The 20,719-nt window shown below is 42.6% G+C and overlaps 1 protein-coding gene across 1 annotated transcript in view; it reads left to right on the top strand.

The window, feature by feature from the left end:
- Nucleotides 1-20,719, top strand: part of LOC126281960 (proteoglycan Cow) — a 1,011,663-nt gene that overhangs the window by 223,525 nt on the left and 767,419 nt on the right. The window lies entirely within an intron of this gene.

The following is a 20,719-nucleotide window of genomic DNA, read 5'->3' as shown; positions in this document are numbered from 1 at the left end:
ACAGAGTTTCGTTGTGGAAATTATGAAAAGCATCTCGCATTGAAGAACGCCCTATCTTCGAAGTTCTGCAAAACATTGCCAATCTTGGGGATTTTGCATTCTTTTAAATTTGTTATGCTTTTTCCGTTGCTCCTGCATCACCAATCTGACCTGTTTTGTGCACTATGGGGGTCAGTACCATCACGTATTATTAATTTATGTGGTATCTCTCTCTCTCAATTACTTGCTCGATGTGTTCCAGTCTTTCTAATTAATACAACAGCCGAGCTCGCAATAACGTTTATTTATTATGACCGGTTTCGGCTTATGTTAAAGCCATCTTCAGATTTTTTGGGCCCCCCTATGGCTGCTGTTGCCAGCTCCTCGTTTTTTCACGTGATTCCACGATCGTACACCTCATCAAATTTACGATAATGGTATCACGTGGAAAAAAAACGAGGAGCTGCCAGCACCAGGGGGCCCAAAAAACCTGGGGATGGCTTTAACATAAGCCGATACTGGTCATAATAAACAAATGTTGCTGCGATCTCCCGTGTTGTTTTAATCAAAGTCAGCACCAGATGCTGTGCTTCACGGACAACGTTGTCTTAATGTATACTCCAGTCTCTGTCTTTCTCTACAGTTCTTACCATCTGCAGCTCCCTATAACATCGTGGAAATTATTCCCTGATGTCTTAAGACACATCCTATCATATGTCAGGTTTACATGTTTATTTTTTGCCGATTCTGTGTAATGCCTCTTCGTTCCTTATCTGATTAGTCTATCCAATTTTGGTGCTTCTATAGCACGCTTCGATTCTCTTCTGTTTCGGTTTCCCACAGCCCATCTTTCAGTACCATAAAATTCTGTGCTCGAAAGGTACATTCTCACAAATTTCTCGCTGAAATTAAGACCTATGTTTGATACTAGCAGACTTTTCTTCGCAATGCAGTGCTAATCTGCTTTTGATGTCCTCATGATTTGTTTTTTGTGACTTCTAATCAGAATACCTTAACTTATCTACTTCGTGATCACCAATTATAATGTGAAGTTTGTCGGTGTTTTCATTTCTGCTACGTCCCATTACTTTCGTCTTCCTTCGATTTACTAGCAGACGGACAGGTTTGAGCGACCTTGTTGGGATGATGACAGATATCTCGACCAACAACTAGCCGTGCTTTTGTTCGCTCATTCTCTGCTTGGAGCGCACCTCCATTACAGGCGCCATTTTGAAGGCTACGTGTAGCCCCGCGATTTATCGGAACTTTATGAAACTGTAAGGGCTGAAGCAGGAATATTCCACCGTGCCCCACAAAAAAATTCTGCATTTTTCAACCGAAACTGGGCGAGAAAAAGTGTTTCATTACTTACTAAAGGTCCCTTGTACAGTGGTTTCGAAATGAGTATCTGATTTTTCTAAATGTCTTCTAGTAGCTTCCTCTGGTGTAATTATAAAATTTTGATGAAGGTAAGGCTGACAAGCGTCTACGTGTATATTCTTCCACGACACCATTTTGCAGGTTACCATGTTGGATTACACCGACAGTGTTGACAAGGAAAAGTCTTTCTAATGACAGGAAAGCCTCTCAACAGTTTTGGAGGTCAAATGGGATGTTACTCCGACGCCATTATTATAATGGCAGGCGCCGACGAAGTTTCGGAGGGAGAGAGTCTTGGCTCATTAACATCACCCAGGCTTTCGACCGTTATCTGCTGTCGTCAGTTCGATGGCTCTGGTAGGCAGCAGTGCCAGCATAGCAGAGTTCACCGTCCCGCGGAGAGAAGCAGCCTACCTTGGTTTACGGTAGGTTGTCAACACTGTTCGAGTTGTCAGCAAGTTAGCGAGGAAACACTATTGATAATCAGCACCAAACTGAGACCACTTTATGTTTATCAAGAGCAATGAAACTTTCTCTGCCGGCAGGAACAAAGTCTTACTCTAGAATTTTGTACGCTGCAGTCTTCAACCATACACACCCATGTGGCTTTTGCATGTTTTTCCCATATCATTTAGCCTCCTTTCATTATATCGTAGTCTCGGTGCTGTATCCGTATTGGATGACGACGGCGATAATGTCGATGACGACCACGACGACGACGACGACGACGACGATGACGATGATGAATGACCTTGTATTGTATGTTAAGATCTTCTAAAGGCTTTAAATGCCGATATATTATTAATTGGCATTTAATTATAACAAATCCTACCAAGAACGACGCGTTTCCGATGGATCTTCGCTGTACCGTTGACTTAAAATGGCATATTTTCATAACGCGCGAGTTATAACACGAAGATGAGTAAATCCGAAGATTGTTTACCCATCAGTATGATGTTTTCCGTCGTTTTACTACAGCAAATCGGACCAACAACGAAGCGTTTTCGAAAGATCTTCAATATGCTGGTGCTTAGGAACAGCGTATTATATTCACAGGGCGCAAGTTACAGCATTACACCCTACAAATAAGAGCTCGAACTGAAAGCAACATCTGATTTGATCCATTATAAATGGTCCTGAAGGCTTGCGACTGTGAAAACAATAGGTTTGTTAATAAGTAATCCTTCTGCTAGCAGTCACGATTTTCTTTATTTTTCACACGACGCGTTTCGGGAAATTTTGCCCATTTTCAAGCGCGTTTTTTGTGTTATGCCATTTCTATGTGATGTTGTCGATGTGTGATAGTCCGCTTATAATTTCAACATTTATGAAGAACCAGATGGCCTAGCAATGGGGTCATGTATATCTGGTACCATAGCTGACATATACATAAATCACTTAGAACATAAATTATTTAACAGCCAAGAACCTTGCCTAAACAAAATTGGATTTTATAGGAGATATGTAGATGACACACTACTGTTAGTGAAATGGGATACCAAAGGCATTCTAAATTTCTGCAGTAATCGACATGAGAAAATTAAATTTGCAGTGGAACGTGAGCAAAATAATAGCATCAACTTTCAGGAGCTAAATATTACAAGACACGACAACACATACACATTTAAAATTCGTAGGAAAAACACAATGACAGACACTACAATCCCTGCAACCTCACGTCACCTAAATATACAAAAACAGGCAGCATTCAGGTCAATGCTACATAGGGCAACTAAAATACAATTGAAGCAAGAAAATATACAAGAAATACACAGGGAAAAAGATAGCAGTTGCCAATGGTTACAGTGCTTCCACTGTTGACAAATTCCTAGACAAAGTGAAGAAAGACCCAGGTACAAACTGCACCACAGAAGAAAAAGGTAAAAATTGGGTTTTCTACATCTAATAAACTGCAACAAAAACTAATACATAATATAAAGTGTAGACATTTTGAGGCAACGTATGTTTACTCAAAAAACGAAGGTTACAGCTTCATCACACACCGCGTGGGGGACATTCATGAAAACTTCTCAGTGTGGTGACTACGCAAATCTACGCACAGCTCGTATCTCTCCTGTGTGGCACGAAACACGGTCACCATTGTATCTTGTGTTATTGCTCCAGCTGCATCGTTTATTCGCTGTATCAGCTGATCTGGGCTATTAATCCTTACCAGGTACATGTCTGCCTTTATAAAAACCCAAACAAAAAAGTCCAAGAGCGTCAGGTCAGCAGAGCGGGCAGCCAGTAGTCTAGGTGATAAGTGGACAATCCATCTACTACAAAATATTTCCTCCAAATAATGTCGAACGATGTTTGCCGAGTGCGGAGGAGCGCCATCTTGTTGGAAAAACGGTATTTTATGCCGCCCTCCATTTTGTGGTTCCAGAGACTGTCGAAGCACGTTTAGGAAAATTCTTTATTTTCTTTTCGGCAAACGTGAAAGGTACGTATACCTTTGTTTTGGTCACTCTCGTTGGTATATTCATCTTAGGATTGTCGTGTTTCCAATCTTGAACTGCTTTTGGCTGTTCAACCGCCCAGATGCGATAGTTGTGCCATATCATCTCGCCCCCACTTGTGAAACGTGGATACATCACTGAAAAGAAAGTTTCCCATAGGATTTTCGTCCTCCATTGCTCGTAGCAGGTCTGCACACGTGGCAACGCGAGCAGCAGTGCCCCCAGGGTCGAGGTGGTGTATAGTCTGGATGTGGTATGCACGTTTATTCAGCGCGAATCTCAGAGTCCGCCACACAGTCGCTTGCAGGATTTCTAGCTCCCCACTGAGCCGTCGTGTTGAGGTGTTGGACTGCGGCTGATAGCGTTCTGTATGGCGTCGATGTCTCTGGTTATGTTACTGGCCTCCCAGAACGTACTCCACCAGCAACACTTGCTGTTCTTCTGAACTTATTCACGAAATCCCTTATGGCTTGCCTAGATGGACCTGGCTTTCTAAACTTCCTCAGGAAATCCTGTTTACCTCTTGGTGGGTCATCCCTTTTAGTCGAGCCGAAACAACAGCTATTCTTTCTGCAGGCGTGAGCATTCTTCTTTATTTATTTATTCATGCATTTATTTTAGCCGGCAAGATTAGGGCCTTCAGGCCCTCTCTTGCACCTAACCAGGCATACTCAGATTGAACGAATTTCAGTTTCTACAGAACATTAAGGACATATAACGTGTCATACAGTATTAATGTTAAAGAAAAAATAGATTATAACAGTAGTACGATGATAATTATAACAATCCAAAAAGTAATTATAACAATCAATAATAATAATAGTAATAATAGTAATGACTATGTATATGAAAGTAAACATATTGTTCTTTTATGACTGTCAGTTCTACCGCTAGCTGGGAATTTTCTCGTTATGTTCTTGCTGCTTGTGAGTTATTCTCATCGAGCAGAGACATAAGACGATAGAATGGCGTGAAAGAGATATAGATGAGGTAGAAAGAAACAGAATGGTATAATTCGAAGCTATGATGGAGAGGAGAAAGAAAGAGATGAGAGGGTCATAACAATTGTGGCTATACCGTCCCTAATATGTAAGTTTTGAGTTCCCTCTTGAATGTTGAGTGGTTCTGGATAAGACGCATATCACAGGGGAGCGCGTTCCATAGTCGTATGGCTGAGATGGAGATTGACACGGAGAACGATTTTGTGTTATGTAAAGGTACAGCCAAGATGCTAGACGTATCCGATCTGGTATTGCGGTTGTGGAATGATGATAGATATTTAAAGTGAGAAGATAAGTATTGGGGGCACCAGTGGCTAAGAAATCCATGACGTAAGCTCATCGTGTGGAGATCGCGTGCCTTATGTGGGCGTATCCAACCCAGCTGGGAGTATGAAGGACTGATATGATCATACAACCGTATATTGCACACGTATCTAACGCAAGCATTCATCACTAGTTCGAGGCATCTAGAATTTTCACTTTTTGTGCCGTGTTGAACTACATCACAGTAGTAAAGATTAGGCAAGACTAGTGTTTGGACTAATTTTTGTTTAACATTTTTCTATATTTTTGAATTGCATGTAGGGAGGAGAACTATTTCCGTCAAGCTGTGACTGTTTGTTTTTCCCAGTTTAGGTGTTCATCCAAGATTATTCCAAGGTCTTTTACTGTTGTTTGGTATGGTAGTTGGGTACCATTGAGGAGTATTTGAGGGACTGTTTCGCGATAGTACCGGCTGATTAACTTTGGATGAGATATAAGTATGACCTGAGATTTATTGGGGTTTAGTTTCAGCCCATCGAGAAACAGAGCAAAGTTCTGCCTTCATACTCGCTACTGCGTCAGCAATGTTCTTGGGGCTTGCACTTATGTACAGTTGGATGTCGTCGGCAAATAGATGGTAGTTGCAGGAGTGAATCACTGAAGAAATATCATTAATGCACAGTGAGTAGAGTAATGGACCAAGGACGGAGCCGTGGGGAATTCCAGAGCGCACGTTTTTCCATGATGACTTTTCCGAACCACAAATTACTTGTTGACTTCTGTTTTTGAGGTAGCTGTCGAACCAGTGTATTGCGCTGTTTGATATATTACTAATTAAAATGAAACAGCTGAATTTCTCAAAGTCAACTGTATCAAAAACCTTGCTAAGTCAAGCAGTTTTAGGATGGTAGCTTCACGTCTGTCCATAGCATGTTTAATGTCATCAGTTACTTTGATTCATGCAGTTGCTGTACTATGGTGCTTTCGAAAGCCTGACTGATATTTGTCATGGATGTTACGAGTTTCGAGGTAATCCGTCAGCTGTACGTGGACGATGTATTCTAGGGAGTATCTGCGAAAAATAAGACATTGGTTAGCGATTTCAAGAAAATGTCAAGTTAACCACCCTGTATATTGGCACTTGTTTACTTACACGGACATTTACAGTTCTTTCCCCTTTTAATAAAGACTTGTGCTTGTTTACTCCTTTCCGGCCTGGTGCAACCATCTATAATTATCGTCATTCCCACGTCAGCAGTTGGACCAAACTGCTGCAAGTGAAATATTTAGCTATATCTGTGGTTTCCGAGAATCCACTCACCTATGGGAGAAGGTGGTGTTAGTGTCACGCTAAGATTACTCGAAAGGTGCCGCTGGACACGTATTCGTAATTTTGACATCACTTCCGAATCTACCAATCGGAGCCATGCGCTCTTAAGGGGACCACACCGTGGTTCAGGTCGAAAAAAATCGATTTTCGGTTTTTATCTTACTTCGATAGATTAAGATTTTATTTAAGTACTCTGAAAAGGATTTCGCTGAAAAATTTTCTTTTCGAGCATTGCATTGCATTTTCCTACCACGTGTTTTTGTGTCACGCCCACTTTCTGTCACCCACTGTCAACTCTTAGCTATATGAAAATGACATTATTAGCAAAATAGAATGTGTAGGCCATGTTCAAAAACGTTAGGGAACAAGGCTGAGAAAACTAACTGTTGATACGAGAGGAAAAAAAATTAGAAGATGGAAAATTGTTGACCGGACAGGGTCGGTTAACTAAAATGAAACAGAAAACTTGCAGGTATACTACGAGCAGGCAATTAGGAGAAATAAAGAAAATCTGGAGGCAATGAAGAGAGATGTTTGGGCCATATTCCTCCATAAATCCTCCACTGATGATAAGCCATGTCTTGGATTGTGTCCATCAGGAGAAAATTCGTGGTGCAAATACAATAGGGCTCAGACAACTGGAGAATCTTATTATCACCAGCATTCTCTTCCTGCAGCTGTTATTACAGCAATTATACCAATTTTCAGAGACTTGGCTCATCCTGACCTCCTAAGGAAATGTCTGCATGGGCAGTCACAGGACCCAAATGCATGTTTCAGCAGCATAATTTTGAACCATCTTCATAAAACTGTATTTGTAGGCATGCACACAATGAGACTAGGAGTTCATGATGCTGTTATTACATTCGATTGTGGTAATATTGGAAAGTGTTGGGTACTGAAGCTGGGAATTAATCCTGGTTAAAATATGATCACTGGGCTGCAACACTGTGATAAAATGAGGATAGCCGATGCAGACAGATGTGCATCTAACGTGGCCGAGAAAGCAAGACAAACATCCAGCAAGGTGAAAAAGAAGCTGGAAGACCTGCTACAGACCAAATAAGGGCCATCATATGCAGGACAGTTTTAATTAACTGTAAGTAACAAATTTCAAAAGTTTTTTTTCTTTAAAGTCAATTTCCCGCAAACTAAAATTTTCAGTACGTATGCCACATTATATCATAAACTATCATAGATAAATGAATGAAATTTTCAGACACTCTGTATAACATAAAAAGCCGCCTCTGGTAGTACATTCATTAATATTCCCCCATTAGGAAACCCACAAAAAAATATTTTCTGCAGAAAAAATTATTTTTTGTTAATAAATTAAAAAAGTATTTCTTAAAAAGTATAAAATGGATAAAGTAGATTTTAGTACAGTTGACTCTATTACCATCATGTAATATACAGTAAAAATATTGAGGTCCTGCATCAGAGAGTTTTTTCAGGAATGGTTCAAATACTTGCGTAGATTAACATGGGTTAAATAGGCAGGGTGTGGTCCCCTTAAGCTCGTCTCGTTCTGTGAGCGGTGGGTTTTTCAGGGCGTACAGGAACCACGTGTGGCGTGCTTCGTGATGAGAATCGCGCCTCGTGTGAGGACGGCTGTGGGAAGCTACGAAGAATCCACTCTGGGCAGAGTGGTTAGAATTGCTCTCGTTCTGAGCCCGTCCACTGTTGAGAGCAAACAGTGGCCGTTGACTTGTGGAGCTGAAGTGAGCGCAGCGCTCGAGTGCACGAGGTTTCCGGAGGCGCGGGGAAGAGTGGCAGCTTGATGAATGGCGTCGCGGCTGGCTCACGGCCACCGCGGCTGCGCCAGCAGAGGTCAGGGGACAAAGGCGTGGTCTGTGGCGTAGCGGCGGCAATGGCGTGGCCTGCCTGCTGCTGCAGCGGTAGGGGCTGCCGAAACACGGCGCGGTTCTCGTGCTAAATTCCGGTTTAAATGTGTCACATCTGCAACGTTGTCGCGACAAGTACTGTCCGTGGGCGTCTATAAACGTCCACATCTACAATCCGCACGCCACCTCACGGTGTGTGGCGGAGGGTACTTTGTGCACCAGTGCCAATTCCCCTGATTTTTCATTGTCTGTTCGGGAGATACAGGTAGGAGAACGTATGAGTCTGGCCATATACCGTCTGACTTTCGAAAAAATGTCATCCACACAATTACGAAGACTGCTGGGGCTGATAACTGCGAGAATTGTCGCACAATCAGCTTAACAGCTCATGTATCCAAGTTGGTGACAAGGATAATTGGCTGTGCGCTACATGACGATCAGTTTGGCTTTAGAAAAGGTAAAGGCACCAGAGAAGCAATTCTGACGTTGCGATTCATAATGGAAGCAAGATTAAGGAAATGCCAAGACACGTTCATAGAATCTGTCAACCTGCAAAAAGCGTTAGACAATGTAAAGTGGCGAAAGACGTTAGAAATCCTGAGAAAATTAAATGAAAGATATAGAGAGAGATGCGTTAATATACAATACGTACAAGAACCAAGAGGGAATAATAACAGTGGACGACCAGGAATGAAGCGCTCCGATTGAAAAGGGTGTAAGACACGGATGTAGCCTTTCGCCCCCTACTCTTCAGTTTGTACATCGAAGAAAAATGATGGAACTAGAAGAAAGGTTCAGGAGTGGAATTAAAAATCAAGGTGAACGGATATCAATGAAAAGATTCGCTGATGACACTGCCACCCTGAGTGAAAGTCAAGAAAAATTACATGATCTGCTGAATCGAATGAACAGTCTAATGAGTACAGAGTATAGATGGAGAGTAAATCGAAGAAAGGCGAAGGTAATGAGAAGTGGAAATGAGAACAGCGAGAAACTTAACATCAGGATTTATAGTCACGAATTAGATGAAGTTAAGGAGTTCTGCTACCTAGGCAGTAAAATAACCAACGACGGACGGAGCAAGGCAGACATAAAAAGCACACTAGCACTCGCAAGAAGTGCATTCCTAACCAAGAGAATGCTACTAATATGAAACATAGACTTTAATTTGAGGAAGAGAATTTGATTTTTAGAGGCACTGTCGGAAAACTAGAACAGAAGAGAATCGAAGCGTCTGAGATGTTGTGCAACAGATTAATGTTGAAAATTAGGTGGACTGATAAGGTAAGGAATGAGGAGGTTCTGCGCAGAATCGTACAGGAAAGGAATGTGTGGAAAACACTGACAAGGAGAAGGGACAGGATGATAGGACATCTGCTAAGATACGAGGGAATGACTTCCATGGCAATAGAGGGAGCTGTAGAGGGTAAAAACGTAGAGGCAGACAGAGATTGGTATGACAGTTAGTAAAATATTCTGGGCTGTTACGCCGTGGTAGAAGGGATTTCACTTTCAAACCCGACGTTTCGTCCCCATCTGCGGAGGACATTTTCAAGGGGAATCGTAAATTTGTTGAATGTCCGATTCACACCTCGGCTCGTTACTGAATACAGCAAAATTCCGCTTCCGCGATATTTTAGTAATTGTGACAATTCCAGCCGTGACAGTTTACATTTTACAATGAGATTGGAATACATCGAGCAAATAACTGAGGACGCAGGTTTCAACTGCTACTCTGAGACGAAGAGGTTGGCACAGGAGAGGAATTCGTGGCGGGCCGCATCAAACGACTCAGAAGAATTATGACCGAAAAAAAAGAAAGAATAAAAGGTGGGAGGAAGCAACGTACTGGTTGACTCTTCTGCGAACCTACGCTCTCGGAACTTTTAACACTAAACTGTGATGCAGAACGCCTCTCTTGCACCGTCAACCAATGGTGTAGGTTTGTTATATCTGTGACGCTTTCGCGCTTACTAAATGAACCTGTAACGAAACTTGCTTTTCCTCTCTCTACCTTCTCTATCAGTCGCATGTGCTACGGATCGCAGCCCGAAGAGCAATATTCAAGTACTGGTCGAACCAGTCTTTTGTGACCTATCTCCTTCGTTGATGGACTAAATTTCCTGAGTAGTTTTTGAATGAGTCAGCCTGGCATCTGCATTACTATTAATTTTATGTTACCGTTCCACTTTACATCGCTCCATACGCGTTTCCTAGATATTTTATGGAAGCAACATATTCCTAGATACTTTACGTAAGTAATTCTTCCAGTGATTGTTCTGCAATTTTGTAACCATGCAATGACGGGTCTTTCTGTCTACGTACTGGCAATACGTTACATTTATCCCCTCTGAGCGTCAAGTGCCGTTCCTCGCACAAAGAGTCAATTCTCCGCTACATTTTTCCAGGCTCGCCAATCCTCTGTATACAGCAGCATCGCCCGTGAAAAGCCTTGTGGAACTTCCGACGTCGTCTACGAGATCACTTATACATGTTGTGAAAAGTAATGGTCCTGTAACACACTCTTGAGGCACACCCGAATTTCCCTCTACGTCTTAAAGAGTTCTCTCAACTGTAGGAGGACGTACTGTGTTCTCTCTGCTAGGCGCTCTTCAGTCGAGTCACACAGGTGGTGTGATATTTCGGACGCTTGTATTTTGTTCGTTAGGCGGCAAAGCGGAACTGTGTCGAATACCTTCCGGAAGTCAAGGGACACTGCATTTACCTGGGCGTCTGTATCCACCTGCTTTCTAGATCTTGTGGACGAATGGAGCGCGCTGGGTTTCACACGTGCTTTGTTTTCGGAACCCATGCTGAATCCTACAGAGGTGACTGAGATCGACAAATGTCAAGATACGCAAGCATAGAAAAAGTGTTCCACAATTCTACAACAGACAACGTCACAGATACAGGCATATAGTTGTGTGTCTCTTTTCGACGACCCTTGTTGAAAACTGCAGCGATCTGCTCTTTTTGCCAATCATTAGGCAGCCAACAAACCGCTACGCGCACAGTAGCGGCACAAAATCATTTTAAAGGCTCTCCCACCATAACAATGTAAAAAAGATCTGAAATTCACGTATGTTATACAGGGTGTGTGAAGAAGAATAGTAAAAACTGTAAGAGACTAATTCGAATAAAACATTCCATATAATATTTGTCCAGTTTTTATTGCTTGGAGAGATACAACTGTTATAATATAACCAAAACAAATACCTTGATGATAGAGTAAACAAAAGGCAAATGATAAAGTTCATTCTTTCGTATTCTCTTGATGCCACCACGTGTAGTTGTTCTGATGTCATCTTCAAAGAACAGCACTATTCATAATCCAAACAATCAATTCGTCTTTTATGTTAACATTTTTTTGTTCACTTCGCCTTTCTACAATACCCACAGCAAAAATGCGTAGATGTCCGTCTCCCCGTCTCTAACATTCCCCTGAAGATGGATCGGCCGAAATGGTAACACTTCTAGGTCACAAAGGTCCCCGGACGTAACTCACCTCTTCACATTTTTGTCAGTGTGAAAAGTTGAAAGACATTGTCTACAAAGAGAAAGCACACACAACCGACGAAATGATTGTTCGAATAATGAAGGGTGATACGTTTATAAGTGATTCTGCTAGTCGGCACATGCACTTAAAACGGCTAACCCAAAGTTAGCACTCCTGAGGTGATAAGCAAGCCAATCATTCGGCAGACACAGCGATGATTGGCCAGGAAGACTCGTGAAAGAATAAACTGTTGATTTTTAACATTACAGCTGGCTGTATACCTATTGCTATAGCCTGCTGCAACGTTACCATTCAGAACTGACGAACAGTTTTTCTGGACTACGTTCAGAGTCGTTGGGAATGTAGCTGCCTGTTGGTAAGAACAAGATCTGCTCTTTCGGTGAGCAATAATTTGAAATGTTCTTAAGGTAATAAATCAGAGCGTTAGAGTGTCGGCAAGAGGGATAACAATAGAACCTCCCATCTGGTAATGGTAACCCATCTTTTTTCAGCAACTCACTTTCAGAAGTTTCACCGTCCTCATGGAAAAAAAAGCAACACTTGTTTGCACAATAAGCGAACCTGAACTGCCACAATTTGGTATTCATCGGCATCTTGTGTGTCCTGTAACTGAAAGTAGCATTGCCATTGAAAGAATATTTCCTCCATAAGGGACGGCACTATGCGCCTGTTCATCAATACAAATAAAACAGTTTCTGCGTCGCTCATTTGTTTATTTTGCCACTAAGCCTTTCGATGGCTCACACTATCATCTTCAGGCGGAGAACCGTCTATTTATACCGCTGGTGTTGGTGAAAAGAACAGACGTCTTTTCACAGTCGCAGACCAAGACAGTGTAGGTTAATTTGCGCCTTTTGAAGGACGGCACAGTTGTGGAAGGTCTGCATACTGTTGTCTGATATGTGTGTGTTTTGCTTTAGGGCGCAAAGAAACAACTGGGGTCATACGCGCTATGCCTGAAATATGTCTTCTCCACTGCACATTACATTTATACTGTTTCAGTGGAAATGTAATGTGCAGTGGAAAGGGCATACATCAGGTAACAGCACGCAGACCTTTTATAACTGAATCAGGTAATAGTAAGCACGCCTTTTATAACTAAGCCGTCCATATAAAGACGCAAAATAACCTACACTGCCCTTTGTCTGCGACTGTGAAAAGACGTCTGTACTCTTCACCAATACCAGCCGTGTAAGTACACAGTTCTCCACGTGAAGATGATAGTGTGAACCATCGAAACGCTTAGTGGCAAAATAAACAAGTGAATGATGCAGAAACTGTTTTATTTGTGTAACATTGGCGTGTCTTAGTTTAGTTTTAGACACCTAACTATTGCCTTTAATATCTCCAGCTTTCATGCGTGGACCATATCCGGTCCGAAATCTAATGGTTTGTTCAGGGAATTGCTATATCCTTCACCTACGTTACTGAACCAAGAAAATTGCTATCAATTAGTATTCACGAGAGACATGAAGAGATCACTCGAAGCCGTGTCAGCCACCGTTGTAATCAGATTTCTTTTCGTGAGCAGATGGTGTCGGACCAGCTGCAGAAGATAGACAGGGATGTCTAACGGTGCTGGTTACTATAGCGGCGGGACAGCATAACGTGTTCTGGCGAGCAATGGCATGAATTATTAATGCTCTTTCTTCCGGCCGTAACTCTGGCGGGGAAATTATGTAGCGTTTAATTGCGTAATAACAGCGTAGCGGCTAGCGGTAATTGGTGTACGTGGTATGGACTAAATAATTGCATGCAGCGGCTCTGCGCTTCTGCTGAGAGCATAAACAAATTGGCCACCCGCGTGAGAATTATGCTACTGCCAGCGCGCTGAAAGGACTGACTGCAGAACGTGTAATGGATGGGGATGGGCGCTAACATCAACTTCGCGTTTAATTGCGTGCCGTATGAGATGAAACAGAAACAAAGTTATTTTTATTTCGAAATGAAATTTCTTACGCACTGTAGGGAAAAGAATACAGTAGACGACGAATGGGTAGCTTTGAGAGATGAAACAGTGAAGGCAGCAGAGCATCAAATAGGTAAAATGACAAGGTCTGACGAGCAGCAAATCAAGCAGGCAAATGAGAACACAGGAAGCTAAAAATGAGATTGACTGGAAGTGCACTGTGGCTGAGCAGGATTGTATAGAGAATGAATGCACCAAATGGCATGGATAACTAATCAAGAACTAGAATGGAAAATCGGTACTAAGCAGAGAAAGAAAAGTTGAAAGGCGGAAGGAATATATAGAGTGGCGAAACAAGGGAAATAATCTTCGAGGAAGTATTATGGAAAGACAAGAAAAAGTAGACGAAGATGTGTCGGGAGATGTGATACAGAGAGAAAAAATGGTCATAGCACTGAAAGACCGAAGTCGAAACAAGGCGGACGACATACCCTTAGAACTACTGATATCCTTGGGAAAGCCTGCCATACCTAAGCCATTCCACCTGGCGAACAGGAGAAATACACTCAAACTTCAATAACAATGTAATACTTCAAATTCCAAAGAACGCATGTGCCGACAGATGTGAATATTACCGAATTATCAGTTTAATAAGTCACGGTTGCAAAACGCTAACACGAATTCTTTACAGGAGAATGGAAAAACTTGTAGGAGCTGACTTCCGGGAAGACCAGTTGGGATTCTGGAGAAATGTAGGAACGCGCAAGGCCGTACTGAAACTACGACTTCCCTTAGCAGAAAGTTTAGGGTATGACAAACCTACGTTTATAACAATTGTAGATTTCGAGAAGGCATCTGACAATGTTGACTAGAACACTCTCTTCGGAATTCTGAATGCACCGGAGGTAAAATATAGGAAGCGAATTTTTGTATACTATGTGTACAAAAACCAGTCGGTAGTTACAAGAATCGAAGGGCGCGAAAGGGAAGCAGTGATTGGCAATGAAGTGAGACACCGTTGCAGCCTATCTCCTGCGTTATTCAAACTGTACATTCAGCAAGCACTAAAGGTAAGCAAAGAAAAATTTGGAGAAAATTGAAGTTCAGGAAGAAGGAATAAATATTGTGCGTTGGTCAATGCGCAACGAACAACAAATACTATTTAAATGTTTTATTTCAGTGCCATAACCGGTTTCTGGCTACCATACTCATCTTCAGATGGCTCATATATTTCGTTACACAGATGTTTTGGTTAGCAACATGTCGTCTGTTCAGCAACACGTTCCAGTAGATTTGTTTCGTTGTGGTGTATGTGGTTTTTCACAAGATCCAACATAGATAAAATAACATTTAAACATTGTACGGTTTGCCAATTACGTTCTAATTGTTTCTGTCAGAGACAGCAAAGGACTTGGAAGATCAGTTGAACGGAATGTACAGCGTCTTTAAAGGAGGATATAACGTATAAGGTAAAAATTAACAAGAGCAGAACAAGAATAGTGGAACGTACTCCATTTAAATCAGGCGATGCTGAGGGAATTAGGTTACAAAATGAGACGCTAAAAGTAGTATATGAGTTCAGCTATTTGAGCATCAAAATAACTGACGATGGCCGAAGTTCAGAGGACTTAAAATGCAGACTGGCTGTAGCAAGAAATGCATATCTTAAAAGGAGCAACTGGATAACATAAAACTATAAATTACGTATTAGGACTGAAGAAACAACAACAATAACATAGATGTATTTAGAGAGTCGAACTCACCACGGCAGGCATCTTTCTCACGGGGATAGGTCTTCCACCATGGACTCTAGGCACATATGAAAGACTACCCCAGATATTCAGCCTACCAGTTCAGTTTTCTACCAGTCATATTGCAAGGTGCAATATTTTGTGGTCTACTAATTCTAAGATTGAAGACAACTGTTTAAGTTGACATGTTTAATGTCGTAATATTAGCACAAAAATACACGCTTTTACACAGTTTTCAATGTAACAACAGAAAACAATTATCAGGACAACGCATCTCGTCAACACCAAAAAGTGACATAATCCCAAACACAACAATATTAAATATTAACTCCCAGAAGGTAAATTTATCTTAAACACGACAATATTAAAGCTTAACTAGAAGTTTCTTTACAAAAATTGTTCCTACACTTGCGTTATGATATTGGTCAGTACTACGAAAATCTTCCGATTCCGGTTCAACGTTTGGTTTTTAGGATGACAATCAAATCTATCATGGATGGTTAGTTAAGTGACAAATTGAGCAAAATATTACCCAAAATCGCTCGAGTTTACTGTGGACGCAAGCTGGCGAACCAACAAGTTTGCCAGCATGTGTGGCCGTGCGGTTCTAGGCGCTTCAGTCCGGAACCGCGAGACTGCTACGGTCGCAGGTTCGAATCCTGCCTCGGACATGGATGTGTGTGATGTCATTAGGTTAGTTAGAATTAAGTAGTTCTAAGTTCTAGGGGACTGATGACCTCAGATGTTAAGTCCCACATGCTCAGAGCCATTTGAACCATTTTGAACCAACAAGTTTACGCCTCTGCACGCAGTATTTACCTTAAGCCGGGATGTGCTGTTGTCTGCTAGGCCGCTCTCTTCCGTAGAAATTCCTATAAAAGTAATTAAACCTTTGCTGAATTTCCCAGCAGAAACTTTCCCTATGTTTCCCGTTAGGTGAATGAACATGTAATCATCCCTAATCTTAGAATGTTGAGATATACATGCGCATGGTTGGAGCAGCGTGCATATTGTAATGGCCTCTCAGTTCTCGCAAGATCAACTGACTAATAGGCTACTTTGTTGCTCCACAGTTGGAGCTAAACGATGCTACACCTAATTTCTAGCTGAATATCAGCCGCTGTGAATGCAGTGTTCACACAAAATACTCCTCTACGTCGTACAGTGTGTTGTGCGCTCCGTTCTGCAGTTGACGCCAGTTCAGAGAAAAGTCCTCGAAAATATACATCTTATCTTACTCATAGCTGAACTGTCTCTCCACCTGGGTCCTTTCGTTTTTCACGTCACGGCTTTATTCGACCAAAAGGTGCAGCCCTCTTATTTTGTGGAAACTATCCCAACCAATTGCATGGTCCCTACCATTAAATTGCGTCGAAACTTTTCTCCTTCCTAGCGCGTTTCTGCCAATCGGACGTTTTGTACCCGTTCCAGATGCCTAAATGCGTACATTGACTCTCTCACGTGTGTACCACTCGCTGGACACACGATCGAAAATACGTCACTGATCTTGTTTCGTATCCATTTGGAATTCCGAAATGCAGTTTTCTAAAAAAAAAAAAAGGTTCAAATGGCTCTGAGCACTATGGGTAGAGGTCTGCGCGGATATGAAAAGTGCAATCCGCACCGCAACCGCAAGTTCCTTACCCGCATCCGCATATATTTAATTTTTGAATGAGTAATTAATAGTAATGGACAGCAGTACTTAGATTTATCATGTTGTTGTTGTTGTGGTCTTCAGTCCTGAAACTGGTTTGATGCAGCTCTCCATGCTACTCTATCCTGTGCAAGCTTCTTCATCTCCCAGTACCCACTGCAACCTACATCCTTCTGAATCTGCTTAGTGTATTCATCTCTTGGTCTCCCTCTACGATTTTTACCCTCCACGCTGCCCTCCAATACTAAATTGGTGATCCCTTGATGCCTCACAACATGTCCTACCTACCGATCCCTTCTTCTGGTCAAGTTGTGCCACAAATTTCTCTTCTCCCCAATCCGATTCAGTACTTCCTCATTAGTTATGTGATCTACCCATCTAATCTTCAGCATTCTTCTGTAGCACCACATTTCGAAAGCTTCTATTCTCTTCTTGTCCAAACTATTTATCGTCCATGTTTCACTTCCATGCATGGTTACACTCCATACAAATACTTTGAGAAACGACTCCTTGACACTTAAATCTGTACTCGATGTTAACAAATTTATCTTCTGCAGAAACGCTTTCTTTGCCATTGCCGGTTTACATTTAGAATTATCATATGTAATGGCATAGTTATTGTTAGGGAGCCATTTCTGCGACAACTTAACTACTTCTGACTTCTTAAATCACAGGAAATGCTCTATACCTACTCTAAAGCAGACCATTCCAAAGAGGAAAGCTACTTTGTCCAGCCTCACACGAATGTTTTAGCAAATTTGAAGTTCCAGTTTTGTGTCTGGTGTAGGAATATACTTTTTTACATGCAAAACAAGCCACTATATCTCTTATCTTTTCGTTGCCATCAAATACGTATCCGAATTTTACCAAATTGGCGATTTCAATTTGTTTTCCTTCACTAATATAAAATCACCTTTTTTCACCTTACACGAAATTGTATCCATCGATATGGTGTTCATTTGAAGAAAGAACTCTCACTCATATTTGCTACGATGCACGTTGTCACTCGTTCACTACAAAGTGCTAACTGAAGGCAGCGGAAAATTGCAACGGGCACCTGTCTGGTAGACAGTGGGCAGGTATGCCACACAGAGAGAACTTTACAGGCCACACAAAAGACACGGTCGCGGAAACGAATCAGGCGCAGGTCTCTTGGGCATAGCTACGTCGGTCGTAGCCAGGGGCTGAGGACAACAGGCATCCGCTCTACCCATGCCCTGCAAGATTCCAAGAATGTCAACAGACTTGAAGATTTCAACTAACATTGCAACATACGTACTGGGCAGATGCCTTGCTCATTATCCGCAGATGACCCGCGGATATCCGCGCCGGTCGCGATTTTATCCGCCAAATAACAAATACCGCGGATATCCGCATCCACGCGGACTTCTAACTATGGGACTTAACATCTGCGGTCATCAGTCCCCTAGAACTTACAACTACTTAAACCTAACTAACCTAAGGACATCACACACATCCATGCCCGAGGCAGGATTCGAACCTGCGACCGTAGAGGTCACGCGGTTCCAGACTCAAGCGCCTAGAATCACACGGCCACAACGGCCGCCGCAGTTTTCTAAAAGCTTTCTTTCCTGTTCTCTCTAAGTTGGGCCGTTACACTCGCTCTCCCCATCTGAGTCACCTGGTCGGTCATTGACTTTCCATCTGGAACACCACTTTAAGTGGTACCTGTGGTACCCCATGTAGCGCGGCCTTGTCTCTGTGTCGCCCTTCTCGCTTCCCGTTCCCGGGTTCGATTCCCGGCGGGGTCAGGGATTTTCTCTGCCTCGTGATGACTAGGTGTTGTGTGATGTCCTTAGGTTAGTTAGGTTTAAGTAGTTCTAAGTTCTAGGGGACTGATGACCATAGATGTCAAGTCCCATAGTTCTCAGAGCCATTTTTAGCCATCTGCGTCGCCCCTCTGAATTCCACACTAAAACGCCTCTCGCTGCTTGTTTCACCTTCCGCTCAAACATGCATTACAGGAACAGTGTATTAATTACCGTCGATTGAATGTCATCACTTTTTGCATTATATACTGCCAGGCAAATATGTTCATTACGGCCGAATTTAGATGCCGTATTCACCTTCCCATTGCGATGTATAATGCTCTCATGTAAGGTGCGAATCTGACCCTCATTCATTCTGCCACCTTACAATATTTCTTTTCCTTTGGAATTTGTCATGGGATAGCGATATTTATGTACGCTGATGGCAGGGACATCACGTAAGCGAGGTGTGAAGGGCCACTGAATTGGTGGAGTTGTCATTTATACACAGGTGATTCTCGTGAAAACGCTTCAGACTTGATTACGGCCGCACGACGTGAATTATCAGACTTTGAACGCAGAATGGTAGTCGGAGCGAGACGCGTGGGACACCCCCTTTCGGAAATCTGTAGGTAACTCAGTATTCCGAGATTATCACATTTCAGGCATTGCTCTCACCACGGACAACGCATTGGCTGACGACCTTTACTTAACGTCAGAGAGCAGTGACGTGTGCCTAGAGCTGTCATTGTTCACTGACAGGCGACACTGCGTGAATAAATGGCAGAAATCATTTTAGGACGTACGACGAACATATCCGTTTGTCCGGACAGTGCGGCGAAATTTGGCCTCTATGGGCCGTGGCAGCGGGCGAATGACGCGAGTGTCGTTGCTAACAGCACGGCATCGCCTGCAGCGCCTCTCCTGGGCCCGTGACCATGTAGGTTGAAGTCTGGACAACTGGAAAACGTTGGCCTGGTCAGATGAGTCCAAATTTCAGTCGATAAGAGCTGATGGTAGGGACCGAAACCATGGCCCAAGCTGTCAACAGGGCATTGTGTAATCTGTAGGTGAAAGAAGCTAATTTTAACATGACAACATGAGAAAGAAGAAAAGTGTAAAAGTCGGGCGAAAATAAATCACATCCTTTCATTGCAGTTTCAGAGTAACATTGCAATGCATTATGTTCATTATTTAAAAAAAGGTTACCTGTCAAGTTATTTGTCGCACTGGCAGATCTTGCTAACGTAGTGGTTGCGGACTCGCTATAGCTTTAGGTGCCAAGTTCAGCTTATGAGTAGGCTTGAGCTGTTGCACCACAGCTCCCCTGCCATCTGCAATGCCTGCCTACAGGGGAGCCCCCACCGCTGCTCTGTGCTCTCCAGTACTCCGCCATCAGTACAGGTACGGGCCAAGTTATTTTCTGTGCACTATACCCTTCTACAGTATTCGTTACACTACATAACTTTTGAAGAAAATACACACTGCTGGCAAAACTTGAACTAGCTGAAGGACAAGGCCATTTCATTGACCAGTGATCTTACGGTCAGTGCATCATTGCACGGGTGCAAGATAAATTCAGATCAAATGAAATACACCTGTCACAATAACTGGTTCCTAAACAGTCGCATCACACAGTAGGTCCCCCCCCCCTCCCCCTCCCCCCCCCCCCCCCCACACACACACACTTCTGGCTACAATGCAGTCTGATATGCGAGTGAATATAAAGGTGCCAAATGGATCCTGCTATAGACTGTAACACTCATCTCGCGTCTTTCACTAAAATTACACAATGATTCTTGCACGCTCTCCGGAGTGAGTAGGTTTGCACAGCACAATGTCTCATACATGTACATTTG

The sequence above is a fragment of the Schistocerca gregaria genome, chromosome 1 (genome assembly GCF_023897955.1).
Source record: "Schistocerca gregaria isolate iqSchGreg1 chromosome 1, iqSchGreg1.2, whole genome shotgun sequence".
In the NCBI taxonomy this organism is placed as follows: domain Eukaryota; kingdom Metazoa; phylum Arthropoda; class Insecta; order Orthoptera; family Acrididae; genus Schistocerca; species Schistocerca gregaria.
This window is presented reverse-complemented; position numbering and strand designations above follow the sequence as displayed.